The sequence below is a fragment of the Trichomycterus rosablanca genome, chromosome 12 (assembly GCF_030014385.1).
Source record: "Trichomycterus rosablanca isolate fTriRos1 chromosome 12, fTriRos1.hap1, whole genome shotgun sequence".
Lineage (NCBI taxonomy): Eukaryota > Metazoa > Chordata > Actinopteri > Siluriformes > Trichomycteridae > Trichomycterus > Trichomycterus rosablanca.
In genome coordinates, this window is record NC_085999.1 from 21720534 (window position 1) to 21740625 (window position 20092).

The 20092-nt window shown below is 40.1% G+C and overlaps 1 long non-coding RNA gene across 2 annotated transcripts in view; it reads left to right on the forward strand.

The window, feature by feature from the left end:
* Window positions 1-19750, forward strand: part of LOC134323882 (uncharacterized) — a 31813-nt gene extending 12063 nt beyond the window's left edge. Inside the window, exons 1-2 of one of the 2 annotated variants that reach the window (XR_010014125.1) lie at window positions 18112-18156; window positions 19538-19750. This is a non-coding gene — a long non-coding RNA (uncharacterized LOC134323882). Of the gene's footprint in view, window positions 1-18111; window positions 18157-19537 lie in introns of those variants that run through there. The other variant, XR_010014124.1, reaches the window with a different exon arrangement.
* Window positions 19751-20092: the final 342 nt, after the last annotated feature.

Sequence of the window (20092 nt, forward strand, 5' to 3'; positions counted from 1 at the left end):
CGTTTCGCCAGTGGCTGTTTAGTTTCCCCGATGTACAGTTCCCGGCAATCCTCCCGGCACCTAACAGCATACACTACGTTACTCTGTTTGTGTCGAGGAACCCGGTCCTTAGGGTGAACTAATTTCTGGCGTAGCGTGTTCTGGGGTTTGAAAGAAACTGAAACACGGTGTTTGGAGAATATCCATCTTAATTGTTCCGATACTCCCGCCACATACGGAATCACCACTGGTTTGCGCTTAGCCCGCGGTTGTTCTTCTCCTCCCTTCGATCCACTGGAGCTGTGTTTGGGCATTTTTCCACTTTTACGAATGCCCAGTTGGGATAACCACATTCACCCAGGGCCTTCTTGACATGCCTCAAACTCGTACGAGAGTACGAGAAAACGGCACGTAAGATGGCTGACTACAGGAACCACCTGCGATTTAACATCAGATGCAGACAGAGCAGGATCACACCTAAGAGCCTGCAACTCAGATCTTCTGTTAAAGGTCACCGAGCTAGCAAGATCATTCAGAAGGCACAGAACCAGCTATTGAATGAACAGGTGAGACAAACTAACTTCACAATCGATGTCTTAAAAACTAGAGAGGAGCAGATTATACAAAGACTTACATCACGTCTAGATGAGCCCACTCTCCAACAGGTGATTAACTTCACGCAGAAGGCTCGTCTAGGACAACATGAAAAGTCAAAAACCAGGCAGCGAAAAAAGTTTGACTTGCTTGCTGCAGGACAGAAACACCAACAGACCATGGATGGCCAAAAGAGGAATGAAGGGCAAACACACGCTGGTGATGTGGACAAGTGGGTGAAGAACTTGTCGGACAGACAACTCACACAAGCGGAGAAAGACATCTTGGCTAAGGGGTTGAATTTCGCTGTTACACCAAAGCAAGTCCCACTAGTGGAACTGATCACAGCCACAGAATCAGCAATCCGCAACAACAACATCTCCGACCTGAAAGCGGAACAGTTGCGGATGAAAGTGTCAGCTTGCCTGAGTAATGCAAAGCCTCCGCCATCCAACATCAGCAGAGACGAGAGGTATGCACTTACTACACTTAGTAAGGACAATAACATCATCATACTTCCTGCTGACAAAGGTAGATGTACTGTTCTATTAAACCAGATAGACTATCATGAGAAAGTGATGTTGTTACTTAGTGACACTAACACTTATGAGCTGCTGAAACGAGATCCAGGTAGTAGCTACAAGAAAAAGGTGATAGATTGTCTGAAAGTTTTAGAACAGAACAATGCTATTGACAGGGCTTTGTACTACAAATTATATCCGGGGGAGGCTACTCCTAGTCTGTATGGGTTACCTAAGATACACAAACAGGATGTACCTTTACAACCCATTGTTTGTATGATTAATTCTGTGACTTATAACATTTCTAAGTTTCTAGCATCGATTCTCAACCCGTTGGTAGGTAGCACGGAACATCACATTCAGAACACCATGGACTTTGTGGACAAGGTGAAGGGCGTCATCATTGAGACGGAGGAAACAATGGTCTCGTATGATGTTACATCCCTCTTTATGTGCATTCCGGTTGCTGAGGCAGTGGAGGAGGTCCGTAGGAAACTACAAGGCGACCCCACCCGGAGCACGAGGACCACCCTTACCACGGACCAGGTGTGCACACTCCTAGAACTGTGTCTTCAGTCCACCTACTTCTCGTACAGAGGACAGTTCTACAAACAGAAACATGGGTGTGCTATGGGGTCCCCTGTCTCACCTACTGTTGCAATCCTGTACATGGAGGAAGTGGAAAAGAAGGCACTAAGGACCTACTCAGGGACACCACCTAGTCATTGGTTCAGATATGTGGACGACACCTGGGTTAAAATAAAATCAGAGGAAGTACCACATTTCACGGACCACATCAACTAAACACATCAAGTTCACAAGGGAGGATGCAAGCAACAACATTTTAGCCTTCTTAGACTGTGAAATTGCTAGTAAAGATGGGGGACGGTTGAAAGTAAATGTTTACCGCAAACCAACGCACACGGTCCAGTACTTAAGGTTTGACTCCCATCATCCTTTGGAGCACAAACTAGGAGTCATCAGGACGCTGCACCACCGGGCGAACAGCATCCCCACAGACACTACGGCCAAGGATAGAGAGAAATCTCATGTCAAGAAGGCCCTGGGTGAATGTGCTTATCCCAACTGGGCATTCGTAAAAGCGGGAAAAATGCCCAAACACAGCTCCAGTGGATCGAAAAGAGGAGAAGAACAACCGCGGGCTAAGCGCAAACCAGTGGTGATTCCGTATGTGGTGGGAGTATCGGAACAATTAAGATGGATATTCTCCAAACACCGTGTTTCAGTTGCTTTCAAACCCCAGAACACGCTACGCCAGAAATTAGTTCACCCTAAGGACCGGGTTCCTCGACACAAACAGAGTAACGTAGTGTATGCTGTTAGGTGCCGGGAGGATTGCCGGGAACTGTACATCGGGGAAACTAAACAGCCACTGGCGAAACGGATGGCCCAAAATAGAAGATCGACCTCTTCTGGCCAGGACTCTGCGGTTTACACTCACCTGCAAGCCAGCGGCCACTCATTTAATGATGAAGATGTGCAGATCCTTGACAAGGAGGAACGCTGGTTTGAACGTGGAGTCAAAGAGGCCATTTACGTGAAGAGGGAACGACCATCTCTAAACCGGGGAGGGGGCCTGAGAGTACATCTCTCACCATCATACAACGCCGTCATTGGAGCGTTACCCCAATCATGTGTGAAAGACACACATGGATGGCCATTGTAATTAATGGTCATTGTGAATTTCATATAGACCTGATCACCAGTTCCATTGTTATGCAATGGGCGGTGATCGGTCGTTATGCAAATCAACTGCATATAAGGTTGGGGTATTCAACACCAGCTCAGACTGAAGAAGTCATTCGGATTGAGTGACGAAACGTATCTCTACAACAAACTTGTGTCCAGATGAACTGATTCAACTTTGTGGATTTGTGTACCTGGATTATTGAGCATGCATCAACAGATTAATTCTTGGCTGCAAAGAGACTTGTCTGTCTATGGACCTGTTTTATTATCTAAATCTGAAGGACTTTCAAGAGCAGCTTTATTTGTCTTAGGCATTATTTGTACCAAAGAATGTTGCCAAAAACATGGACACATTAATGATTAATTTTGTTTGGAAAAAACAAGCCCCATTATTTAAAGAAGGATATTATATCCAATCTTTATGAACAGGGCGTTTAAATGTATTAGATTACTCCACTTCAAACAATGTTTTTAAGATTAACTGGTTAAAAAAACTTTATTAAAACTAGCTCTTCACTGTGGAATATATTTCCCCATTACTTATTTGAACAACTTGGAGGTATAACTTTTCCTTTTTAGTATTACTATTCCTTTTGAAATGTAACTTTGATATTAATAAATCACATATTATGCTATCTAGATTCCACAAACAAGTGCTACAAACATGGTGCATGGTCTATGAACACAACTTTTTCATTTGGAATAACTATAATAACAATAAGTAAATTACTCATCAGAATAAATCTTTATTTTTTAAGAACTGGTTTCAAGCTAATATTCTACTAGTTTGTCAACTGCTGAATACAGATAATAACTTTTTAAGTATTGATGAGCTTTGTCTCAAGTTTAACTGTCAAATCTCAGATAAAGAATAATGATTTTAGGATCAATATCTGACAAGAGTTTGTCTTTATTTAAAGGCACAAATCATTATATAGACAAAAGCACAATAAACAAACACTTGTTTCTGGGTGACATTGATATTATTAATGATAAATAATAGCAATAAAATGGTCCGATCCATATTCAATTATTATTATACTCTTGTAGAATCTTTATGGATCTTAATGTTTCCTGACTTAATATGGGAAGAGACTTGGAGTGTACTTAAACGATATTGTATTACGAATGAAACTAAAGAAGTCTTTTTTTTAAGATTATACATAAGATTTATCCTGCTAAGGTTACTTTGGAAAGATTCAGACTGGATATGGATTATAGTTGTTCTTTCTGTAATGGAGGCAGAGAAACTATTGAGCATCTTTTTTTTTAATGTCCCATTGTATCTGTGTTTTGGCATGAGATGGTTCAGTTTTTTTAATGAAAAGCTTAAAATGAATTTGTCTTTGAATATTCAAGCTGTGTTATTACATTTGTACAGAGATGGTACCCCTACAAATAGAAAAAAAACCTACTTCATGGGCAGCCATTTTTGAGTATGCAAACGATGCACACTTGCGGTCCGCTTATGTATCCCATAATTCAACTGGAGCTGATAGATGGTGGAAAGCAGAGAGTCGGCTGTTTACAAGTGTATTATTGCGTACAACCCTGAGTAACGTTATTAGTAGCTTTGTGGGGAAATACAGAATTAATTTTGTCTGTTTTTTAAATTGTTATAACTGCGGCAGTGTAACTGTCATGCATCACCAGCTGCTTTACGACCTGCCAACCCCTAGTTAAGAAGGATTGCAGGATTGCAGGATTGAGTCTGGTGGTACCCGGATACACTGGGTGCAGGGTGGAAATGCACCCTGGGCGTAGTACCAATCCATTACCAGAAATGTCACATATCACTTTTGTTGCCAAAATCCAGAATTCATTGTCACCCATTTAATGCTGGTGGACATAATGCGTCATCGCTTTGCTAAATACTCAATTCCATTTCGTAATTGCTACATTGCTTCACTGTTAATTTGCAAAAAGTTCTGTCGCCAGAAATGACCAGCTCTAATTAAAAATTTATTACAGCCGGTCACTTTGTCACATCACTTTGCTGCCGGTCTGATTGTACATTTACATTTGTGGCATTTAGCAGACGCTTTTAACCAAAGCAACTTACACAAAATAAAGTTTGAGCAAGTAAGAATTGAGGGCCTTGCTCAGGGGCCCAACAGTGGCAACTTGGCAGTGGTGGGGCTTGAACCAGCAACCTTCTGATTATTGGATCAGTACATTAACCACTGAGCTACCACTGTCCCCTCTACCTTTGGAAAAGTGGCTGTTGTTACCAAATGTTCAGCGTTTGTTTCCCCTCTTAATGCCGAATCTCTCATTGCTCTCATCATCGGTTGTTTATTGCGTTTGTTCTTTGCATTCTTTGTTCTCTGCCATCTACTTGTGAAAATTTGACACCAACAGTGTCAATGTGCTTGTCTTCCATCTATAGTAGACCAAAAATTGAGCGTTTCTCTTTGCACTTTGCTCAATGCTAATTTGCATAAAGATAAACTTTGCTAAACCTTTTCGCATTGCAGACTCTACCCACTAATGTTCGCTCCACCTACTGTGGCTAAAAGTCGTTGGCTCTAATTATAAATCAATGACAGCTGGTCACTTTGACGCTTTGGCGGTCAAATTTTAGGGTTACAGCTAAAAAGATTACATGGAGGTGCTCCATTGGAATACCATTTGTTTTGAAATGGGACATCTAACAAGCTCATAGTCAGGTGTTCAATACTTTTGGCCATATACCTACTAAGTGTAGAATCAGTTGATGTTTGTGGCAACATGGATGAATAAACTTTGGGGTAAACTGAAACATCAGTGCTGCTGCACAGCTAGCAGATTAAATGTGTGGGTTGGTTGGTTAAGCTAGCATGGAAAAAAGGCCAAAGTAATGGTGAAACAGATACCATTACTACCATTACCATTACTGTTTTTTCTGGCTTTTTAAAACAGCTTTAGGATTAAAAAATGTTTTTGTAAAAGCAGGACGATATACATTTAACACATTAATTAAATATGATGGCTCCCATCCAACCAACTGACCCTTACTTTTAATTTTGCAGTTTATTTGATGTTATAAATAATGTAGTGATTTCAAACCGAGTTTAATTTTGACAAGCTATAGAACAAATTATGTTACAAATTGTGTTTATTTTGCACAAAGGAAAATAAATAAATAATGCCAACTGGGCAGTCTGAATCATGCTCAGTGACTATTATTTAGCTATACTACTAAGAAAAACATTTGTAACCAGATGCACACATTGTACTCACCACGAAGGAAAATATTTCAAGTTCAGGGTCTTCAAGTAATCCTGTAAAGTATATGCAGCTGTACTGCATCATCATGAAAATCTAAGTGCAATTACTTTAATTATGCATGATAACATGCTTACCACAGTTGCTTTGTAGGCCCTCTGTACCCGCTCAACCGCCGCGGCTGTTTTTAGCACCATTTACTTCCATGTAGTTTTAGAAATTTCGAGATATCAACACCTCTCTAATTCTAAATCGTCTGGCTTGTTGATGACACCGCAACTTGTATACAGTTTTTTTTCGATACGCTCACCCGCGATGCCTGTTTTTTTGCCCCATTCAATGGCATTCATTTTTAAAAATTTCGAGATATCAACACCTCTCCAACTCTAAATTGTCCGGCCCGTTGATGACACAGCGGCTTGTGTAAAATGTTTTGATACGCATACCCGCTCACCGACCATGCCCGTTTTTTTGCCCCTTTCATTTCCATTTATTTTTTGAAACTTTGAGATATCAACACTGTTCCTACTCTAAATCGTCAGGCCCGGTGATGACAGGGCAGCATGCATACAATTTTTGTATACGCACACCCGCTCACCCACCACGCCCGTTTTTTTGCCCCATTTACTTCTATTCAATTTTTGAAATTTTAAAATATCAGCGCCATTCCAATTCGAAATCGTCCGTTTCATTAATAACACTGCGACTTGTTTACAGTGTTTGGATACGCACACCTGCTCACCCGACCCGCCACACCCGTTTTTTTGCTCCATTTACTTCCATTCATTTCTTGAAACTTTAAGATATCAATGCGGTTCCAATTCTAAATTGTCCGGCTCGTTGATGTCACTGTGACTTGTATATAAAATTTTTAGATACGCTCATCCGCCTTGCCTTTTTTTTTTTTTGGCCCTATTCACTTCCATTCATTTTATAAAAATTGGAGATATCAACTCCATTTCAATTGTAAATCGTGTGGCTTGTTGATGAGACAGCAACTTATATACAGCATTTGGATACACACACCCGCTCTCCTGCCACACCCTTTTTTTTTTGCCTCATTTAGTTCCATTCATTTTTTGAAATTTTGAAACATCAATGTTGTTTCAATTCTAAGTCTTTAGGCCCGTTGAAGAAAGAGCGAAAGTGAACTGGGCGAAATTGTGAATAAAACAATTTGGCGGGTGAATGTGCGTATCCAAAAGCTGTATACAAGTAGCGGTGTCATCAACAACATGGACGATTCAGAGTTGGAACGGCCTGGATATCTCGAAAATTTAATAAAATGAATGGAAGCTTTTGGATACTTGTACCTGTCACGCCCGTTTTTCTCCTATTTACTTCTATTCTTTTTTTGAATTTAAGCGATATCAATGCTGTTCCAACTCTAAATCGTCCGACCCATTGATACACCGTGGTTTGTAAACAGCTTTGGAAATGCGCACCTTTTCACCTGCCACCATGGCTGGATTACTGACCGGGCCAGTGGGGCCAGCGCCCAGGGGCCCTTGAGGTCAGGGGGCCCCGGGGGGGCCCTGGCCCAAAACATTTTGCGATGCCTATCAACATTTATGATACAATATATTTTTATTTCCGAGGGCCCTCCATTTTAAGGATCCTCTGACTATTAGGGACTTTGACCCCAGGGCCTCTTGGGGGCCCTAGCCATGCTTTTGGGGCCCCTAGCCATGCTTTTGGGCCCTAGCCATGCTTTTGGGGGCCCTAGCCATGCTTTTGGGCCCCTTATGAAAATGGATGTAAAATGGACCTACAAATTGCCAGGCAAGCTACCATATTTCATAACAGACGTTTTGTTGCAAATATGCGATTCAGGCCCTTACTTAATGTTTCTGAATTTGTATTGTTTCAAAATTATTATGTTCCTTCTCTTAAGCGCAGAGACACAAATTAATTTAGCAATTTTGCAATTATTTAAATTTAAGACAAGCAATTTGTCTGATGAATGCTATCTTTGACACCGATTAAATTGAATGAATTTGGCCAAGGGTGTGATTTCACTTATGTGAAAACAACAAGCCATTTGACTAGTTTTATGTTTCCCCTTTAATAAACAACAGTAAAGAGACCAGTGGTCACTCTAGCTCTAAAGGAATGCATGAAAGGAAAAGTGCCTTTTCATACAACAGAACTGCAAGCTAATTTTACTGAGTAGCACAATTTTGGTTTGGTGACAGATGATGAAACAGCAAGTGGTTTTGTTGTAGTAGCTGTGGCTGTGTATGCATGTAACCCTGATATTTTGTTTGAGGATTATTTATTGGAAAACATATTTTATTTAGCTTGTTATTCAATGACTATTCAATGACAGTTTGACATGACTTGACATGTTTCAAGGCAGTGTGAAGGGGTCTCGACAATAATTAAACTTGATTTAATATCATTAACACAGCATTTTTAATATACTCAAAACCTTCCCCCTGTCTCCCTCTCCATGCCTCTCTCTCTCTCTCACACACACACACACACACACACACACAAAACAGCATTTTTTGTAGTAGATAGTGGTTGCCCCTCCCCCACTCTCTCACTCAGTGGTGAAAAATTGTTACATTGCCCTAAATTCCCACGGGGGCTGAGCCAATCAGGTGTTGCGAGAACTTCCAAGTGAATTGCAAGATCTATATAAAACCCCCTGCCAGTATCAAAACTCCTCACATTCAGACAGTTCAGCTTGCGAACTTGCTCTGTGCTTTTACTACAACTTTTACCTTGCTATTACCAGATCAGCAACCAACAGCCTTTTTAAAGGCTCATTGCCCTTTATACTGCATTATATTATTTTATAAAATATATAAATATTTTTATATTATATTATACTATACTATATTGCATATATTCTGTGACATTCTTTTCATAGTCTTTTCAAAGGCTTATATATTATATTATATTATTAGGGCTGTCGAAGTTAACGCGATAATAACGCATTAACGCAATCTCAATTTAACGCGATTAAAAAAAATAGTGCCGTTAACACACTAATTACATTACGAGATTTTTTCACTTCTAAAACTAAAGCAATTCATTTTTCACCCACGGGAGACAGATTGAATTATTCTCACTGACCACGCTCACACGCACGTTTAATGTTATTTAGTTCCGTTTGACAAAAAAACCCCTTAAAAATAGAGCTAACAGTGAAGATAAACCGGTTACAAAAGCAGCGACCGCTGTTTGTGTTCAATACTCTGTTCACAGTGTCGATACAAGTGATTCAGGAATCGATTCATTGTAAGCGCAGCGTAAGTTTCTTTTCTCAGTCATCTCTCCGTGTTTACTGTTATGATGAATGATGCAGTTGTAAATAAACACCAAATACTACAGAACATTCTGTGTGACTCGCTTACCTTATAAAGCTCAGGCTTAATTATACTGGTTATTACCACAGAGCGGGAGTCGACTCAGAGTCGTTTACGACGAGGTGAACCACGAACGTGCTGATAGAATCGGCTCAGATGGGATCGGACTGTATTATCTTTTTAAAGTAAATATTTCAATCAGCAGAATCGCATCGCATGTATGATGTGCACAACGTTAATGACGTGCGTTTATTAATGAACGTTTACGTTAGCTTGTCAGAAGCTTTCTCAATGATGTCTGTGCGGTGTTTTTTTTTTTTTACAATTAGTGATGGCAAGCAACTGTTCCACTGCACTATTTTACACTAAAAACTACACTATTCCATAATGCTCCAGATTGCATCATTCTAAATAGGTATCGGCGAGTACAAAAATACTTGTACTCGTACTCGGTTGGGAAAAAATGGTATCGATGCATCCCTAGTGAAAACACACTCACTTCGTGTAGAAACGTCCATCAAACCATCGTCACGATAAAACCACAGAAAAGTCTGTTACAATAACTGCGCATCTGACATTTATACGAAGTCAAGGGTCTCTGCTAGATAGTATTACTGCCTAATATGTGAGTGAATAAAACTCCCTTACAGTTTTCTCTTGTCCCAGCAGTTTTTAACATCAGTACATTTAGCATAAAATATGTTCACCATTTTAATTGTAACATTTCACTTAAAAATCCTTGTTTTCTATAACATTTACACAGATTTTTTTAAATGTGATTAATCGCGATTAACTATGTAAAATTCTGAGATTAATCGCGATTAAAATTTTTAATCGTTTGACAGCCCTATATATTATATTATATTATATTACATGATATAATATTATATTACTATATATAATATATTAAACTTTGAAAGGTTCACAGCCTTTTTTAAGGCTAGTGTAACGTTGCTAACTAGCAACTTACAGCTTTTTTAAAAGCTTATTGTTATTTGCATATTACATTATTGATAATAGTAGAAGTGTAAGCTTTATAATATTAGTACATACATACAATACATTTACAATAACAACAATTTATAGCTAAATAGTTATAGGTCAGCCTTTTTTTATTACATATTGTATCTGGTTCTACAATTTTGTGATTGTATTTTTTTCCTGAACATACAACATAGAAACAACATAGTAAGTATTGGATAGGAATAGGAATTTGCAAGACAAGCTTCTATATTTGCATCTTAAGAGACACTTGCCATTAATAACATGGATCCCAAACAAAAAAGTGGTGCCTCAAAAAGAAAAGCAAAAAAGATTAAGCAAGCAAATCAGGCAGATTTCCTGAAAAGCGTTCCTTTGATCTCAAACTTCTTTGAGAAACCGCTGGATATGAGTGAGACAAGTATTGCTAATGTTAGCAGTGATCAGAGTTCTAGCAATGAAGATGTAATCACCACTGGCTTAGTGTCACCTGTCAGTGACTATGTACCTTTGCAGACCCAGTCAGGTGCAGAGCAGGAATGCCAGCCCTGCCAGGCTACCACAGACCAGCAGCAGAAAGACCATGAAAGGAAAGTTGCAGGTGTGTCAGACCCACAATCAGACCAGCCAGCTGCATCGTGTGAGTGTCGTTTTTCAAATGAGGAGGGCAAGGACCCCAACTCCTGGTGTGAAACGGTCAACGACCCTGCTTTATGGCCCAGTACCATTACCGACCAAGCCAAGTCGATTCTTGTTAGTAGAGGAGAAGCTGCATTTCAAAACAGAAGTGCTAAGTACCCAGCCTCAGTCAGGGATAGAGGCATTGGGGGTACCAGTAGGAGCTTTACAAATGCTCTACTCAGTTGCTCTCTACCCAACGGGCAAACTGTGACTAGGCAGTGGCTACTTTACTCTCCTTCAACTGGCTGTGTGTATTGTTTTGCTTGCAAACTGTTTTCCAGTAAGCACAATACTTTTGTTCATGGATTTTCTGACTGGAAACATTCAGAGCGGATTGGTGAGCATGAGGGGAGTGTGGAGCATAGGGCTTGCATGCTAGCATTATATAATCGCTCCAGAGGCACAGCAACAATTGATTCTGATATTGTCAAACAAATTGATGCAGAAAGACAATACTGGCGGGAAGTTTTGAAAAGAGTTGTTGCAGTCATCCAGTTTTTGGGGGAGAGGGGACTTGCTTTCAGGGGAGATGATGAGCTATTAGGATCAGCCCACAATGGTAATTTTTTGGGCATCATAGAACTCTTAGCCAAATTTGACCCATTCCTAGCTGAGCACCTCCAAAGGTTTGAAGGTAAGGGAAAAGGTTCTGTGTCCTACTTATCATCGACAGTGTGTGAAGAATTTATCCATTTGATGGGACAGAGAACAAAGCAGGCAATTGTTAATGAGATCAAAGAATCAAAATACTTCTCTGTTATAGTTGACTCCACTCCAGACCTTGCTCATGTGGACCAACTTACTTTTATTTTCAGGTTTGTTAATAATGACGGACATGTAGTTGAGCGTTTTCTAGCTTTTGAGCCTATTGAAAACCATAGTGGGGACAGTTTGGCAGAGTGTGTCGTTGCTATGGTGGAGAATCTGGGCCTAGACTTATCCAACTGTAGGGGCCAGTCATATGATAATGCAAGTAACATGTCGGGAAAGTACAATGGAGTCCAAGCTCATCTTAAACAAAGAAACCCTTTGATTTGTTATGTCCCCTGTGCAGCACATTCACTGAATTTAGTTGGTGTCAATGCTGTTGACTTTGTACAGGCAATGTACACATTTTGTGCATCATCTACACACAGGTGGGGAAAGGTTTTCCGTGATACTGATATCAAACTCACACTAAAATCACTGTCAGGTACTCGATGGAGCGCACGAGCTGAGTCAACTAAGGCTCTTTGGAAATATTATGCACAACTGAGAGAGGCATTGAATGATATGTCTAAAGATATGGAGGAAAAATGTGTAACTCGAAGTAAAGCCTCTGCACTCTGTGACAAATTGGACACGTTGGAGATGGCCTTCATGGCATACTTCTGGGACACAATACTACAGAGGTTCCAAGCCACAAGCCTGCAGCTGCAGAAGCATGATATTGACATATGTACAGCTACACAACTTCTCTTGTCTTTACAAGACTTTGTGGCAGCACAGAGAGATAACTTTGAGGTGTTTGAAGGGGCAGCTTTAAATGTCACCACTGCTGTCTCCCAAGAGTACAGGCATGACCTCCAGCGTACAAAGAAGCGCAAAATTATGTCTGATGATAGTGCAGAGCCAGGTGTAGCATTTAACGGAAAGGACAAGTTTCGGATCGAAACTTTCAACTCTTTGCCCAGGGGCCCAGACTATCCTTAATCCGTCCTTGCCTGTTGTAGCTCTTTAGGCTCTGATGGTGACATAATTGGTCATTCTGGTAGGCTGTTTATGAATGCTGCTGCAGTTGCAGACCTGATAGTGCGCTTAGATTCAAAGCAATGTGGTAGCTGTATATCATTAGATAAGGACACATCATATATTATGAGGGAGTGATCTGAGATCAGATCACTTTGTGGTAATACAATCATACTGGCTATGTTAATACCATGAGAAAATCAGATAATTCTTGAAGAAATTCTGAATGAGGACCATGAGGCTGGTAAATAGTAATCAGCTAACTCACATAAGTTTTTTTTTTATTGATTGGCTATGTCAGCAACTAGAACTTCAAATGAGTTAGTTATATGAGTTGTTTTTACAGTGAGACCTATGTCATAAATTGTGGCTACTTGTTTTCCACGACCGTTAAGACGTGGCTTATGTTCATAACTGTATCCCGGAGAAGCTGCTTCATTTAAACCTAGATTTCAAGTTTCAGTTAAACAAAATGCACTAAGACAGTTATCTGTGATAATTTCATTAAAAATTTCAGTTTTACACGCCAGCAATCTAATATTTAGTAGTCCTAAATTCAATCTAACTTTACTATTCCTTTTAAGAGGTTTATTGAATTTATGAAATCAATCATGGAAATGCCACCTTCCCCATTATAAGCTTTACACTAGCATAGCTATAGGCTACTTGCTTAACTGTGTAAATCCAAAACAGAGTGCCCAGGTGGCACAGCACACCAGCGCTGGGACTCTACACGCCCCAAATTCTAATTTAAGCTCTGCTACTGTCATCTGGGCGCCCCCTAGTGGGCACAATTGGCAGTGTCTGCAGCAGACAAAATTGGCCATTAAGGTCTGCGGGCTGAAAAAAGACCAAATTAAAACCAGTGAGGTGCATTTACTAAAGAAAATGCAAGTGTTATTGCCGCTCAGCAATGGTAGGTGTCCGAATACTTTTGGTCATGCAGTTGGTGCTGTCCGAACACTTTTGGTCATGCATTTCATGGTGTTTGAATACTTTTGGCCATGTAGTTTGTGTGGGTGTGAATACTTTTACACAGGCATGTGATAGAAGAAGAAGTTCAGTAGATCAACCTGCCTTTAAAAAAATGAATAGAAGTGAATGGGGCAAAAAAGGGGGATAAAAATGGGTGTGGCAGGCAAGGACGGATTAAGGATAGTCTGGGCCCCTGGGCAAAGAGTTGGCTTGTGGCTTGGAACCTCTGTAGTATTGTGTCCCAGAAGTATGCCATGAAGGCCATCTCCAACGTGTCCAATTTGTCACAGAGTGCAGAGGCTTTACTTCGAGTTACACATTTTTCCTCCATATCTTTAGACATATCATTCAATGCCTCTCTCAGTTGTGCATAATATTTCCAAAGAGCCTTAGTTGACTCAGCTCGTGCGCTCCATCGAGTACCTGACAGTGATTTCAGTGTGAGTTTGATATCAGTATCACGGAAAACCTTTCCCCACCTGTGTGTAGATGATGCACAAAATGTGTACATTGCCTGTACAAAGTCAACAGCATTGACACCAACTAAATTCAGTGAATGTGCTGCACAGGGGACATAACAAATCAAAGGGTTTCTTTGTTTAAGATGAGCTTGGACTCCATTGTACTTTCCCGACATGTTACTTGCATTATCATATGACTGGCCCCTACAGTTGGATAAGTCTAGGCCCAGATTCTCCACCATAGCAACGACACACTCTGCCAAACTGTCCCCACTATGGTTTTCAATAGGCTCAAAAGCTAGAATACGCTCAACTACATGTCTGTCATTATTAACAAACCTGAAAATAAAAGTAAGTTGGTCTACATGAGCAAGGTCTGGAGTGGAGTCAACTATAACAGAGAAGTATTTTGATTCTTTGATCTCATTAACAATTGCCTGCTTTGTTCTCTGTCCCATCAAATGGATAAATTCGTCACACACTGTCGATGATAAGTAGGACACAGAACCTTTTCCCTTACCTCCAAACCTTTGGAGGTGCTCAGCTAGGAATGGGTCAAATTTGGCTAAGAGTTCTATGATGCCCAAAAAATTACCATTGTGGACTGATCCTAATAGCTCATCATCTCCCCTGAAAGCAAGTCCCCTCTCCCCCAAAAACTGGATGACTGCAACAACTCTTTTCAAAACTTCCCGCCAGTATTGTCTTTCTGCATCAATTTGTTTGACAATATCAGAATCAATTGTTGCTGTGCCTCTGGAGCGATTATATAATGCTAGCATGCAAGCCCTATGCTCCACACTCCCCTCATGCTCACCAATCCGCTCTGAATGTTTCCAGTCAGAAAATCCATGAACAAAAGTATTGTGCTTACTGGAAAACAGTTTGCAAGCAAAACAATACACACAGCCAGTTGAAGGAGAGTAAAGTAGCCACTGCCTAGTCACAGTTTGCCCGTTGGGTAGAGAGCAACTGAGTAGAGCATTTGTAAAGCTCCTACTGGTACCCCCAATGCCTCTATCCCTGACTGAGGCTGGGTACTTAGCACTTCTGTTTTGAAATGCAGCTTCTCCTCTACTAACAAGAATCGACTTGGCTTGGTCGGTAATGGTACTGGGCCATAAAGCAGGGTCGTTGACCGTTTCACACCAGGAGTTGGGGTCCTTGCCCTCCTCATTTGAAAAACTACACTCACACGATGCAGCTGGCTGGTCTGATTGTGGGTCTGACACACCTGCAACTTTCCTTTCATGGTCTTTCTGCTGCTGGTCTGTGGTAGCCTGGCAGGGCTGGCATTCCTGCTCTGCACCTGACTGGGTCTGCAAAGGTACATAGTCACTGACAGGTGACACTAAGCCAGTGGTGATCACATCTTTATTGCTAGAACTCCGATCACTGCTAACATTAGCAATACTTGTCTCACTCATATCCAGCGGTTTCTCAAAGAAGTTTGAGATCAAAGGAACGCTTTTCAGGAAATCTGCCTGATTTGCTTCCTTAATCTTTTTTTGCTTTTCTTTTTGAGGCACCACTTTTTTGTTTGGGATCCATGTTATTAATGGCAAGTGTCTCTTAAGATGCAAATATAGAAGCTTGTCTTGCAAATTCCTATTCCTATCCAATACTTACTATGTTGTTTCTATGTTGTATGTTCAGGAAAAAAATACAATCACAAAATTGTAGAACCAGATACAATATGTAATAAAAAAAGGCTGACCTATAACTATTTAGCTATAAATTGTTGTTATTGTAAATGTATTGTATGTATGTACTAATATTATAAAGCTTACACTTCTACTATTATCAATAATGTAATATGCAAATAACAATAAGCTTTTAAAAAAGCTGTGAGTTGCTAGTTAGCAACGTTACACTAGCCTTGAAAAAGGCTGTGAACCTTTCAAAGTTATAATATTATATTACTATATATAATATATTATTCATGTAATTTAATATAATATAATATATAAGCCTTTGAAAAGACTATGAAAAGAATGTAACAGAATATATGCAATATAGTATAGTATAATATAATATAAAAATATTTATATATTTTATAAAATAATATAATGCAGTATAAAGGGCAATGAGCCTTTAAAAAGGCTGTTGGTTGCTGATCTGGTAATAGCAAGGTAAAAGTTGTAGTAAAAGCACAGAGCAAGTTCGCAAGCTGAACTGTCTGAATGTGAGGAGTTTTGATACTGGCAGGGGGTTTTATATAGATCTTGCATATTCACTTGGAAGTTCTCGCAACACCTGATTGGCTCAGCCCCCGTGGGAATTTAGGGCAATGTAACAATTTTTCACCACTGAGTGAGAGAGTGGGGGAGGGGCAGCCACTATCTACTACAAAAAATGCTGTTTTGTGTGTGTGTGTGTGTGTGTGAGAGAGAGAGAGGCATGGAGAGGGTGACAGGGGGAAGGTTTTGAGTATATAAAAAATGCTGTGTTAATGATAGTAAATCAAGTTTAATTATTGTCGAGACCCCTTCACACTGCCTTGAAACATGTCAAGTCATGTCAAACTGTCATTGAATAGTCATTGAATAACAAGCTGAATAAAATATGTTTTCCAATAAATAATCCTCAAACAAAATATCAGGGTTACATGCATACACAGCCACAGCTACTACAACAAAACCACTTGCTGTTTCATCATCTGTCACCAAACCAAAATTGTGCTACTCAGTAAAATTAGCTTGCAGTTCTGTTGTATGAAAAGGCACTTTTCCTTTCATGCATTCCTTTAGAGCTAGAGTGACCACTGGTCTCTTTACTGTTGTTTAAGGGGAAACATGAAACTAGTCAAATGGCTTGTTGTTTTCACATAAGTGAAATCACACCCTTGGCCAAATTCACTCAATTTAATCGGTGTCAAAGATAGCATTCATCAGACAAATTGCTCGTCTTAAATTTAAATAATTGCAAATTTGCTAAATTAATTTGTGTCTCTGCGCTTAAGAGAAATTGAACATAATAATTTTGAAACAATACAAATTTAGAAACATTAAGTAAGGGCCTGAATCGCATATTTGCAACAAAACGTCTGTTATGAAATATGGTAGCTTGCCTGGCAATTTGTAGGTCCCTAGAAAGTCAAGGAGCCATGGTAAACGACTTCTATGGAAGTCAAGGGCCCCATAGCAGGGGCCCTCGTGATCAAGGGCCCTCTAATGGTATGCCCTGCTCTTCTCTAGGGCCCCCTGGTAGGGGCTCTCATAACCAGGGCCCTCTAAAAATATGCCCCCCTCTTTCCTAGGACCCCTAATAGCCAGAAGTCGAAGTCAGAGCAGTGCCACAACGCCTCATCCATTTTCATAAGAGGCCCAAAAGCATGGCTAGGGCCCCCAAAAGCATGGCTAGGGCCCAAAAGCATGGCTAGGGCCCCCAAGAGGCCCTGGGGTCAAAGTCCCTAATAGTCAGAGGATCCTTAAAATGGAGGGCCCTCGGAAATAAAAATATATTGTATCATAAATGTTGATAGGCATCGCAAAATGTTTTGGGCCAGGGCCCCCCCGGGGCCCCCTGACCTCAAGGGCCCCTGGGCGCTGGCCCCACTGGCCCGGTCAGTAATCCAGCCATGACAACAGGCAACTTACCATTTAGAGTCCGTATTCCGCACAACCTTAGATAGTGTAGCACCAGAGGTATAAAACAGGTATAAAACTTGGATCTAAAGATCAGAGAGACAAGTTGTCTAACCTGGTGCTAAACCTTAACACTTTCTCTTTTACTACCAGCTCAGATGTAAAAATTTTGGGTGTCACAATCACTGATGGTCTGTTAGTAACGCGTTACTCTAATCTGACCACATTTTTCAGTAACGAGTAATCTAACGCGTTACTATTTCCAATCCAGTAATCAGATTAAAGTTACTTATCCAAGTTACTGTGCGTTACTATTTTTGTCATTTTCCTTAGTGAAAAGATATTTTTGCTTTCTTCTTGGCAGGGGCGGAGCCAGGGGGTGGCCAGATTTTGTTGGAAAACAATTTAATAGCAGGTAAATAACACTTCTATTTAAAAGAAAATCTTCCGTTTTAAGAAGCTCCAGCATTGTAGAAGGCTATTAAAAGTAAAGTCAATTTTCAATGCTGATTTAGCGTAATAGTGTTGGTCAGTCTGTATCATATTCTTGAAAGAAAATTAAAAAAATTTTTCCATGCATTCACACTAGCATGTTCTGGGATTCAATTGAGTCTCATCAGTACACACAAGTTGGCAGCCAAATGATAAAGTATTGCAAAGGAATATCTTTGAAATATTCCGCATTATATAACTAATAAAGTAACTTGTAATCTAACTTAGTTACTTTTAAAATCAAGTAATCCATAAAGTAACTAAGTTACTTTTTAAAGGAGTAATCAGTAATCAGATTACTTTTTCCAGGTAACTATGCCATCACTGGTCACAATTGATTAAGATCTCTCCTTTGATGCACACGTTAATACGCATACTTTCAATACTTCTAAAATAAGAAATATACTATGTGTTTATAACTTCACGGTTAGAATGTTGCAATGCTCTTCTCGCTGGATGCTCTGGTAGATCCATAAACAAACTCCAGTTGGTTCAAAATACTAAAGTGCTAACTAGAACTAGAAAGTTTGATCATATTAGTCCTGTTTTGTCATCTCTACACTGTCTGCCAATTAAATTCCGCATTAATTACAAAATACTTTTAATAACCTATAAAGCTCTACATGGCCTGGCTCCACAGTATTTGTGTAAACTTTTTGAGCACTACAACCCAGCATGTTTACTTTGTTCACAGGGTGCTGGGTTACTTATAGTTCCAAAAATTTAAAGATTTAAGGCTGGTGGAAGAGCATTTTCTTACATAGCCCCACAATTTTGGAATTATCTCCCTTCCTCTGCTTGGGATTCAGACACAGTCCAGTTCAAAAACATATTTACTTAATCATGCTTTTGATTAGTCTTTTCAAACCAGAGATGTGTGGCTCTGATCCAGGGTGTCTGGGGTCTGGGCAGGTCTGGCGCTCTCATGTTTGTTGGATTTGCTGGCCGCTACGTGTTGGCTTCTGGCTGCACCTGGTTTCTGACCCCAAGGACCAGAACTGCCCACCCTGACTATAGACAAAGGCGCAGAGCTTGGGGGTTCTAGGTCATAGAAAATTTTGGTGATCAGGTGTGTGGGGTTGCTGTCATTCTTCCTCTCTTGTCCGATAACTCAGGTTTGTTAAAGGTGGGCACTGATGTCCTGTGAAAGACCTCATGACTGTGTTACCTACTGGCTCTCCCTTTTAGTTTTGCTGTAATAATTAGAGGTGCCAGAGTCTCATGTTGTTTTCTGCAAAATTTACACTTTACTCTTAATGATTTTATATCACATTTTAACTACCTTTTTCATTGTTCACCCTCAGGTGGTTCTGATGGAAACCTGTTTACCCATCTGAGGTTAAAGCCTGCAGGTTGAGAACAATGCTACTCCTGCTAGATATGAAGGGAACCTGACGTGTTTGCACCGAACATGTCCAGAACTCACTATGGACTTTATCACAGACTGGACTGAATCATGAAAAACTCCAATTGCTTGTTTATTCTTTTTGCTAAATATAACTTTTAGTTAAATTTAATTTTGTGTATGTATGGTTTGTGTGAATCCTGTTTATTCAAATTATTATCCAGGCCACGAAAGGAGGATGAGTTCCTTTCAAGGTTACATCCTGTAATTTCAAGGGAGATATTCCTTGTTGTCCTTTCCAATTGTTTTCCTTGGCTTGCTCAACAGGGGTTTGTTGGTCCTGGATTCTGTAAAGTTGCTTTGATTTTTGATTTGATTTGAGTTGATTTTTTTTCAGGATTTTTATTGGATTGGCAGATGATTCCTCATTGTGGGCAATTCTTAACTCTGGGTGGTCAATTCCCACCCCAACCCATATACACACCCCAGTATTAAAATGATCTGCAATTTAAGC